General features: G+C 39.9%; 1 long non-coding RNA gene across 1 annotated transcript; it reads left to right on the forward strand.

The window, feature by feature from the left end:
• Positions 1 to 2,102: 2,102 nt before the first annotated feature.
• LOC123096832 (uncharacterized) lies at positions 2,103 to 6,594 on the forward strand. Its single transcript, XR_006446713.1, has 2 exons — positions 2,103 to 4,431; positions 4,630 to 6,594. It is a non-coding gene; the product is annotated as an uncharacterized lncRNA (long non-coding RNA).
• Positions 6,595 to 9,137: the final 2,543 nt, after the last annotated feature.

Genomic DNA, 9,137 nt, shown 5'->3' on the forward strand with positions numbered 1-9,137 from the left:
CCCTTGGGTGGCCCCTCGGCACTACGTCCAGCAGGGGCCAGCCTTCCCAGCTCGTCCAGAGCAGGTAGCCGGGCGGCCACCTGCAACGGTGCAGCCGGTGGCAGGTGCTTCGAAGCCCTGTCTCGTTGCCCTGCCGTGTCGTGGCTGTCTTGCATCATGATTGAAGCAACTGGTTGCTTCACTACCGTCAGTGTCGGAGACGACGGTTGCAACGCCACCTGACCCGCTGGCTACCGGTGCACCGATGATGAGCCCCGACACCCTGCCAAGCCGCCTGTGGCCTGCACCGATGTGAGAGCCACGGGATGCGACGCTACCGTATGAGTAATCACAGGACCACCACCCGGTACACCACCAAGGCCAAGGCTCGCGAGTTCCCGCTGTTGCACCAGAGTCACTTGAATGTCTTTTGCTAGGGCAGAAGTAGTTGATTGGTCATGCTTTTGGCTGCCTTTTGCATTTCTAGACATCATCGAAGTTGAAATAAGAAGAAGATGATGAAAAATCTTGCCGACGTGCCCCTCTCCCCTTTGGGCTATGTCCTGGGTGACCCCTATGCCAACTCTTGACATCCGCCACTTTTGTGGTGGCGACGGTCATGGCAAAACTAAAACAAACGGTCCCAAATGGGGACAATGGCACCATACAACTTCGGGCACACAAGGTTATGGCTGCCTATCGGGCCAGGGCAGAGCAAGGGCATAACCTTCCCTAGTTTGGTGGCACCGGCGAGAGGCATCACAATAAACCGAATTATGGCCTCCCCATCCAGGCAAGTGTGGTTGTGGTAGTTAGTCCGGCCCACGAAGCACTGTGTTGGGCTGGCCTGCTTGGAGCAAAATATGAAGCAGCCGGATATCGAACGACCTATCTCTTCTTCTTCCTCGGCAGCTTTGTTCGGTTATAGGCGAATTCCTCCACGCCATGTGTATCTAAACCTGGTGAGATTTGTCCCGCTTTCCTACTGCTTCCAGCTACTTTGATGCATGAATTTGAGTTGCATTTATCTGGACTTTATATTTCCTCTGTTCTTCAAGTGATTTGTAATCTCTTCCTATCCTTTTTTAGCCACCACATATCTTGGTCAGTATCTCATTCCACATAGGGATGGATACATATATGGAAACAAATCTATGCAGCCATTGCAATTGTTTTAGTGGCCCAGTCGATTAGGCCACGACTGGATCTTGGTTCTTTACCCGCATTTTGTAGAGATATCTACTCTGGAATGTATGTTGTTTTAGGTTTTTGCGACGGCTGAGCATGAGAGAAACCCGCATGGATGATTATGTAGACATTATTTTTTATGAAGGTATCTTCAGTAATATTATACGTTAGTTATTCGACCAATTTGATTGTGTCTATGGTCTGTATTGTAATTCTCTACACTCGTTATAGAAGAAAAGGGCCTCGTGTATGACTATTGTATAATTGTAAAATATATTAAAGATAAATTACATAATAGGATGGAAATTCTTATGCATGTTTACATGTTGAGTTACGACTTTTTCTGCATGGTTGTATGTTGAGGTGGACCTTTTTCCATCCATGTTATTTAATGAGGTAACATACTTGCATGTTAAGAAAAATAGATTAATGAAAGCTTTTTCCTAAATTGGGGAATAACTTTTGGAACCGCGAACATTTTTTGAAATTTCTACACTTTTTTTATTTCATGAGCAAATTTATAAACAGGGACATTTTTAAATTCAAAACAAATTTTGAAACCGTGAACAATTTTTCAAATTCTTGAACAAGCTTTAAATTTGTGATTTTTTAAAAGCATTTTTTTAAGTTAATAATACTTTTGAAAACACGAAAAAAATTCAAATTCCTAAGCAGTTTTTGAATTTATGAAAAAAATCGGAAACATTTTCTGAAATTCCATACAATATTTTGAATTTCCCGAACAGTTTTTGAAAAAATAGAAAATAAACCATAAAAGGGAAAATCTAAATGGAACGAAAAAAGATGGCCCATCTTGTGTGTGCATTTCAGCCACATTTAGTCGCTGGAGCTCCTATATGACGCTTATTATGTCAATTTGTCGGGGCTACACACAGATAACCAACGGACAGGGCTGACCCCGTAGCATAGTCATACTATCTACACTACTATTAAACAAGAGAACATGTTCACAGGGCGAACGAAAACTCTGCCGTTCCCACGCCCGCACGAGGGAAACAATCGCGCCCTTGATTCCGCTGGCAGCTCCCTAATTTTCAGGCCGATTCCAACTGAATCGTGCCTCCCCGATCCTTCTTTCTCTCCCCAGATCGAGGAAAACAGCGCCGCCTCCTCCCTTCTCCCACAATGACGCAACCCCCAATCCTCAGCCGAACTGCCCCGCGACAACCTCCCGGGCACTCTCCCCGCGACAACCTCCAGAGCGGCCCGGAGCGGCGTGCACTGGAAGCCGGAGCCGGTAAGGAGTGCGGCCACCGCCGGGAGACAAGGGGAGGCGTGGTCGAGCTCTTTTGGGTCGGCCATGGAGGCCGCGCGCAAGCCCGCGGCGCGGCGGCGCCCGCTCCCCCTCGCCTCTCCGGCCGCACCGGTCTCCTCCCAAAGGACGAAGTGGGCGCATGTGTGGCAGTCGCCGGGGAACGAGGCCACGCGCGAGCCCGCGGCGCGGCGGCGCGGATCCCTCTTCCCCCTGCCGGTTTGAAATCCGCACCGTCGCCGGCAAGGTAACTGCTCTCCTCCGGTTAGGCCCTGGCCTGGGCATGTGCAGCCGGTGCGAGCAATCACCGAGCCATCAGTGATTTGTTGATCCCTATGATTCACTCTCTAATTTGCATTGGTCAGTAAAAGATCCTCCTCTATAAGCGGAGCAGGTTGCTTTGCTTTGTACCGATCTAATTTGTGCTTTACTTCTTTTTGGGCTGTACTAATTCTCCATATGCTCCACTTGAGAGAGCAAGAGAAGGTTACTCTACTCCATTATCTACTAATTCCGGCAATCAAGGTCAATACATGTTACATCAATCAGGGTCAGTAATCAGTACTACTAATTTCAGAGAAGACCTGTATAGCAGTACTACTCCATCGGCAAGCGTTCGGTGCTAGATTTCTTTCATGCCTATGTGGTGTTGTGCCATGGTCGCTCTCCCTCCTCCAGGTTTGATTTTTCAAGTTTCATGCCTTTGTGTTTTAAGATGTCATCCCAAAAGTATTTGTAACATGAAAAACCAAAGAAAGAGAAGATTAACACGTGAGTTTATAAATTCTCAAAAGGAAGTCATTGAAGAAAATTTAGGACAAATATAGGCACTTGAACCGGCAAAGGGCCTCACTTTGTTATCTTGCACAGGGACTTAGCCAAGTCCGGCCTGGCCATGCCTCCGTCCTCCCGCCTTGCCGGCTGCGTGTGTGTGCTGTATGTGCTTGACGCTGCATGCTTGTTGGCTTGTCACTGGGTGCTTGTCCCTGCTGGCCTGCTGCAGCTGCTGCTGCTTTGCTGTATATATTTGTATAATGCTTGCATCTTGTATGCAGCTATGCTTTGTTTTATACTGACATTGTTGTTGCTGCTGCTGACCTGTTGATGTTGTTGCTTACTGCTGCTGTCCTCCTGATGTTGTTGCTGTGCTGGCCAAGGAGTGAGTCCAGAGATACACAACATTCAATTATGAGGATCTAGGAAATTAATGGTCATTCAGTCATTGATGATATAAAAAGAGGCATGAAGGCAACGAAATGGGCAGTATTTTGATCTCATGTCATCTCGCACATAGATTATTTGTTCTTCTTTACGTACCATTTTATTAATTATTTATATATACCCACCATACCGCCGTATTATTGTTTCTTGAAATTACCGTATCCCCATTTCCTTATCGCCGTATCCGTAACGCCGGTGCTTCATAGCTATGAAGCATGAGTCTACAATGATCTATTTCATGTTCTATCAAGAAGTTCTGTTTGCAATTTTCTTATATAAGTTTCATTTATGACAATAATGATCGATCCATGTTCATAGCTATGTACGTGTTTCACTGGTATTACAATTGTTCATAGTGTAAGCATATTAAACAGTTATATGCTTATTGCACTACAAAGTGTAAACTATTTATTATGTTCCATCATTTGACAGAGCAATGCTAAAGTTCTAAAGTATCAAGTGATTGAATACACTGAAAATGATTACATATGCAAGCTTTGCAAAGTAGAGAACCTCTTTTTTAGCCTCCACCAATTTATTGTTGTCCTTGTGTTGCTTGGATAAAATGAAATGCATACTATACTTGCCCTAAATGCTGTGTTTGGGAGATCGAGCATGGCTTACGTATGCCTTTGCCACAAAATTCTGTTCTTGGGGCTAAAGATCTGCCAAGGGCCATGCTTAGCGATCATATAGAAGAACAACTCTTTAAACGGCTCAATGAAGAGAGACACGAACGGGCTATTCATGATGGGAAAAGTTTTGATGAGGTTAGTGCTGCCTCATCAATTTACAGAATCTTACGTTTATGGATCCTATGTTTTCTTTTTCTTGTTTATATCTTGGTTTCCTTTCCTGAATATGAAATATGTGGTTTGTGTACTTCTTATAAACAGAGATGTGTTGCTCCTTCTGCATACTTTTATTCTTTTTTTCAGAATTGACTGTATTTAAGTGTTTTTTGCTAGATCCTTGTTTCATGCACGTGCACTTTTTTTGGGGAATCGGGAGCTTTTCCGGACTGAATAAGTAGAGTTATAGTCAAGCTGAAGGCTGAAAACGAAGCCATAATTCATATTTATCCAAGCACACCTTTGCCGCTCAGGCGAATCGTTTTTTGCACACAGGTGAGCAGCAACATTAGCTGGTCTGTGCACAAGCCTAAATTGAAAACTAGAATAAACTCTACTTAGTTGGTTCACTTCCTTCAGGATGGGGGCAATCACTGATCTGTCTTGAGCATCACTGGACCAAAATATATGTACCACCTAGCAACAGATTGCTGGTACAAATATATGTACATACATTTGGGTGTATAGCTGGTTGATGTATTGTTTTAATGAGGGTTTGGTTTACGAGTGTGTGCAGTCTGTATAAGACTAGGAGTATTGGATGGTTTTGAGTCGGCACTCGGCAGTATGTATTTTGAATGAAGTTTGTGGTATGTATAGGGGTGATAGATTGGATAGGAACTTCTGCTCTAATTACTATGGTTGTGGTGAAATCATGTTTTGCTTGAATTATACTCCCTCCGTTCCTAAATATAAGTCTTTCTAGGGATTCCAAGAAGGGACTACATATGGAGCAAAATGAGTGAATTTACACTCTAAAACATGTCTACATACATCCGTATGTAGTTTATAGTAGAATCTCTAAAAAGACTTATATTTAGGAACGGAGGAAGTATATTTGGAACTGATCTTAATTTACTAGATAAATCAATTCCGAAATCCAATAAACTTCTATAATTTCTATAATTTCCAAGAATAGGAGTATTGCTGGTTAATCAATTGATTTACATTAATATCTTAAAAGGGGACCGCACGCATGTCCTGATGCTAAATCTTTTTAGAAAGGAAGGGTTTATGTAATTTTGGTAGGATAAAAAATGTAACCTTAGTATTACCTAGAGCTAGGATATTTGAGTAGATTATTTTAATTTTTGTGCTCATATGTGAGATCATGATAAAATTTGGAATATCATGTTGCTATAACGGAATCAGTCGGGATCGTGAAGTCTGCACCAGAATGTTGACCACCCTTTTTTGTTTTTTAAGTTAAGGAATTTACAACAAGTCTCTTGCAAAAATAACTGTCCTATCCCTTTCTACAATCTCTCTATATCTTTGTTAGATAAGGTAAGTATTGCATAATAGTTCGGTTTTCCGTGATTTTTTTCATTCCTCTGTGTAATAGCCTAATATGGGTTCACAATCAATAACATGCTCACCATCGAGAGTAACGATCAGTCGATATGTACTCCTAATTCTCTCTCTTATAAACGTGAAGTCCAAATGCCTACTGGCTGCTTTCAGGTGACTGGAATTTTGAGCCTTCAGCTTGTCGATATGTGCTTGAGAAGTAGGTAAGATGGAGCTAAGGCTGAGATGGAGGCGACACTGCCTGCCACAACGATTCCAAGATGCTGAGCTAGGACCTGGACGGAGGCGGGGACGACACTACTTGTGGTGGCGTCTCCAAGATGAAGATCTAGGACCTGGATGGAGGCAGGGACGACGCAACTTGTCCCAGCGTCGTCAGCGGAGGACATGCAGCGGGTTGTGGGGTTTGGGTGGAGGTGGGTTAGAGGGATGACCGGTGGCAGCAACGGCAACTCGGGCAGACCAGGGCGGCGAGGCTGCAGTGCGGGCGTTCGTGTGCCAGGAAGAAGGTTACAGTCCGTTGGATGCATAATATGGGAGGGCGGAGGGAAAACTGACTGAAGAAAAAAAATCTTTTCGAGCCTGAAATAGTCGCTCTCAATTGTAACCATAGAAGCTTGGCACGTTTTGAAGAACCAGAGTTGCCTGTGTGTTCTAGAGTTTTTTCTTGCAACTTTAAGTCCTTTGTTTGCTCTATCTTGAAGACCTTTGTTCTACACGTCTTACTATGGGTTTTGAAGAAATAGAGTTGTGTGATCTGACATGGTGAAAGAGAAGGTGCTCGTGATGAGATAGAATTACACTATCTGTCTTTTATCGGGGTCCATAGAGCTAAATCCAAGCCATATATATCTCAGTAGCAATTCAGGTTCAAATACAACACCTTCTCTTCTATCTGTAATTAGCAACGTGGATTAACTATGTGTATCGTTACATTATCTGAATCATCGCATTGTTATGATTAACTTTCTCAACACATGCATTGCACGTGCACATCTACTAGTAGTATAAAAATCCACAAAAACCTCGCATCTTACCCAAGATAGAACACAGGACCTCTGGCTGGGGAGCGTGTCTGCTACCCAGTAGGCACAATCAGCATCCGTGATTACATAGCAGCGCAAGCATATATGAACAAAATATATTATAGGATCCAAACATTTTCTTTCTCGTTATCTATTTTCTCGACAAAGTTCTTTTTAGAAAATGTTCATTTTAAAAAAAAAGTTGTTTGTAATAGAAAACTGATTGGGATTTTCAAAAAAAGGTTTAAGTATGTAATTTTCGTTCGAAATAAGTTCACAATTTCAAAAAGGCTGTGCTTTTCAACCATTATTCGTATTTAAAAAAAATTAAAAAACTTCAGAAATTATTTGCTTTATTGGAAAAATGTTAGTCATTTCAAAAATTGTTCATGTTTATAAAAAAAGTATTTTCTTCAAAAGAATGAATGTTTTATGAAACACGAAGACTATTCAAATTTACTGAATTATTTTTTGAAAATATCAATTAATTTCTTAAAACATAAATATTTTAAGCAAATCACTTTTTTTAATATATGAATATCTTTTTCAGAATGGAAACACTTTCTGAATCTAATAAAAAAAAGGAAACGTGAAGAATTTTTGGAAACACAAAGTTTGTTTTGAAAAATGAATAGTTTTTTGAAAATGCCAAAATAACTATGAAAATACGAAGATTTTCTTAAATCCGTGAAAATATTAGAAAATGGGGATATTTTTTAGAAACATAAACATGTTTTTTACAAACATGAGCATTTTTTGAAAGTCCCAAACAAATTTGAACATGTAAACAATTTTGGAAATTCGAACATTTTCCTGTTCATGTTTATAATAAATCAGGTTTTTTTAATGAATATTTTATGAAACACGAACTATTTTGAAATTTTGTTAACAAACATTTTCTAAAAATAGGAACATTTTTCAAAATCAGAACAAATTTTTGAATGTATGATTAACTTTCTAAACCTGGAACATTTATTAAACTATTATTAAAATTTGTAAACATGAACAATTTTTTCAAACAAGATTAGTTTAAGAAAACAAGAACAATTTTCAAAACTCCCAAACCAATTTGAAAACCGAAGATTTTTTGAAATTTGTGACCAATTTATGAAAACAGGATTTTTTTTGAAACATAAACATTTTTTTCAAACTTGAATTTTTTTTAAACTCAAGAACAAATTTAAATATGTGAATTTTTTTCAGAACTTGAACATTTTTTAAGTTTTTGAACAATTTTCAAAAACACAAACCTTTTTGCACATGAACAATTATTGGAAACGGGGATATTTTTTGAAAACGGGAACATGTTTTGAAATTACCAATTTGAAAACACAGACTTTTTTTACAATATGCCAATAATTTGTGAAAACGGGGACTTTTTTTGTAACAAAAACATTTTTTTCAATCATGAATATTTTTGGAAACTCCCAACCAAATTCGATAACGTAAACAGTTTTTGGAAATATTAACAATTTATGGAAATGTGGAAAATTTTAGAAATTAGTGAACAATTTTGAAGAATCCGAGCAATTTTTTCAAAAATGGAAGAATTAAAAAAAGAAAACGAAAAAGGAAAGAAAATGAAAAGAACAAAATAAAAAACAAAATTGCAATGGAAAAAAAAGATAGAGGAAAAAGAAGAAACGAGAAAGAAACAAAGACAAGAAAAGGGGAAAATTTTACCTTAACCTCCTAGAAGGTTCCCAAAACCGGAAAAAACGGCTGGAAACTTAAGGTTGTGAATACCGGGATTGCTATAAAGATTTAGACGACGACCCAGATCTTGTCGCTCGCTCGTAAAGCCTTTTTGAATCCTCGATAACTTGACGCGACACGCGTCATATAGGATTTTCCTTTAGTCGCAACCAGCGTCATATAGTGAATTCTAGCAGGGGCCTCACTCGATCTTGTGTCTTCTCGCGTTAAGGGATGACTACTTAGCACTGGGCTAGTAGTCTAATTTTCTTTTAGGTCATGCTACTAGCCTAACTTTGATGGGACATGGGCCTTCTTGTGTTTGTACTACTAGCAAATGTGTCCGTGCGTTGCAATGAGAGAAAACAATCAGATTATGCAGATGTGGAAGAGATAGGAAAAAATTTCTGAAGCATACACTAGGATGTGATACAGACTTTTAAAATATCATTTCATAAACAACATCTGAATCATGTTATGACGAGAGAAGGGACCTTTTAAAAGTCATTTCAAAAACTGAAAATGTGATGGTCTTATCGTGACTTGATTTCCTAAGGCACCAATGCAAAATATTTTTTGGCTATGCAAACTTCA

Source organism: Triticum aestivum, chromosome 4D (genome assembly GCF_018294505.1).
Source record: "Triticum aestivum cultivar Chinese Spring chromosome 4D, IWGSC CS RefSeq v2.1, whole genome shotgun sequence".
Taxonomy (NCBI): Eukaryota; Viridiplantae; Streptophyta; class Magnoliopsida; order Poales; family Poaceae; genus Triticum; species Triticum aestivum.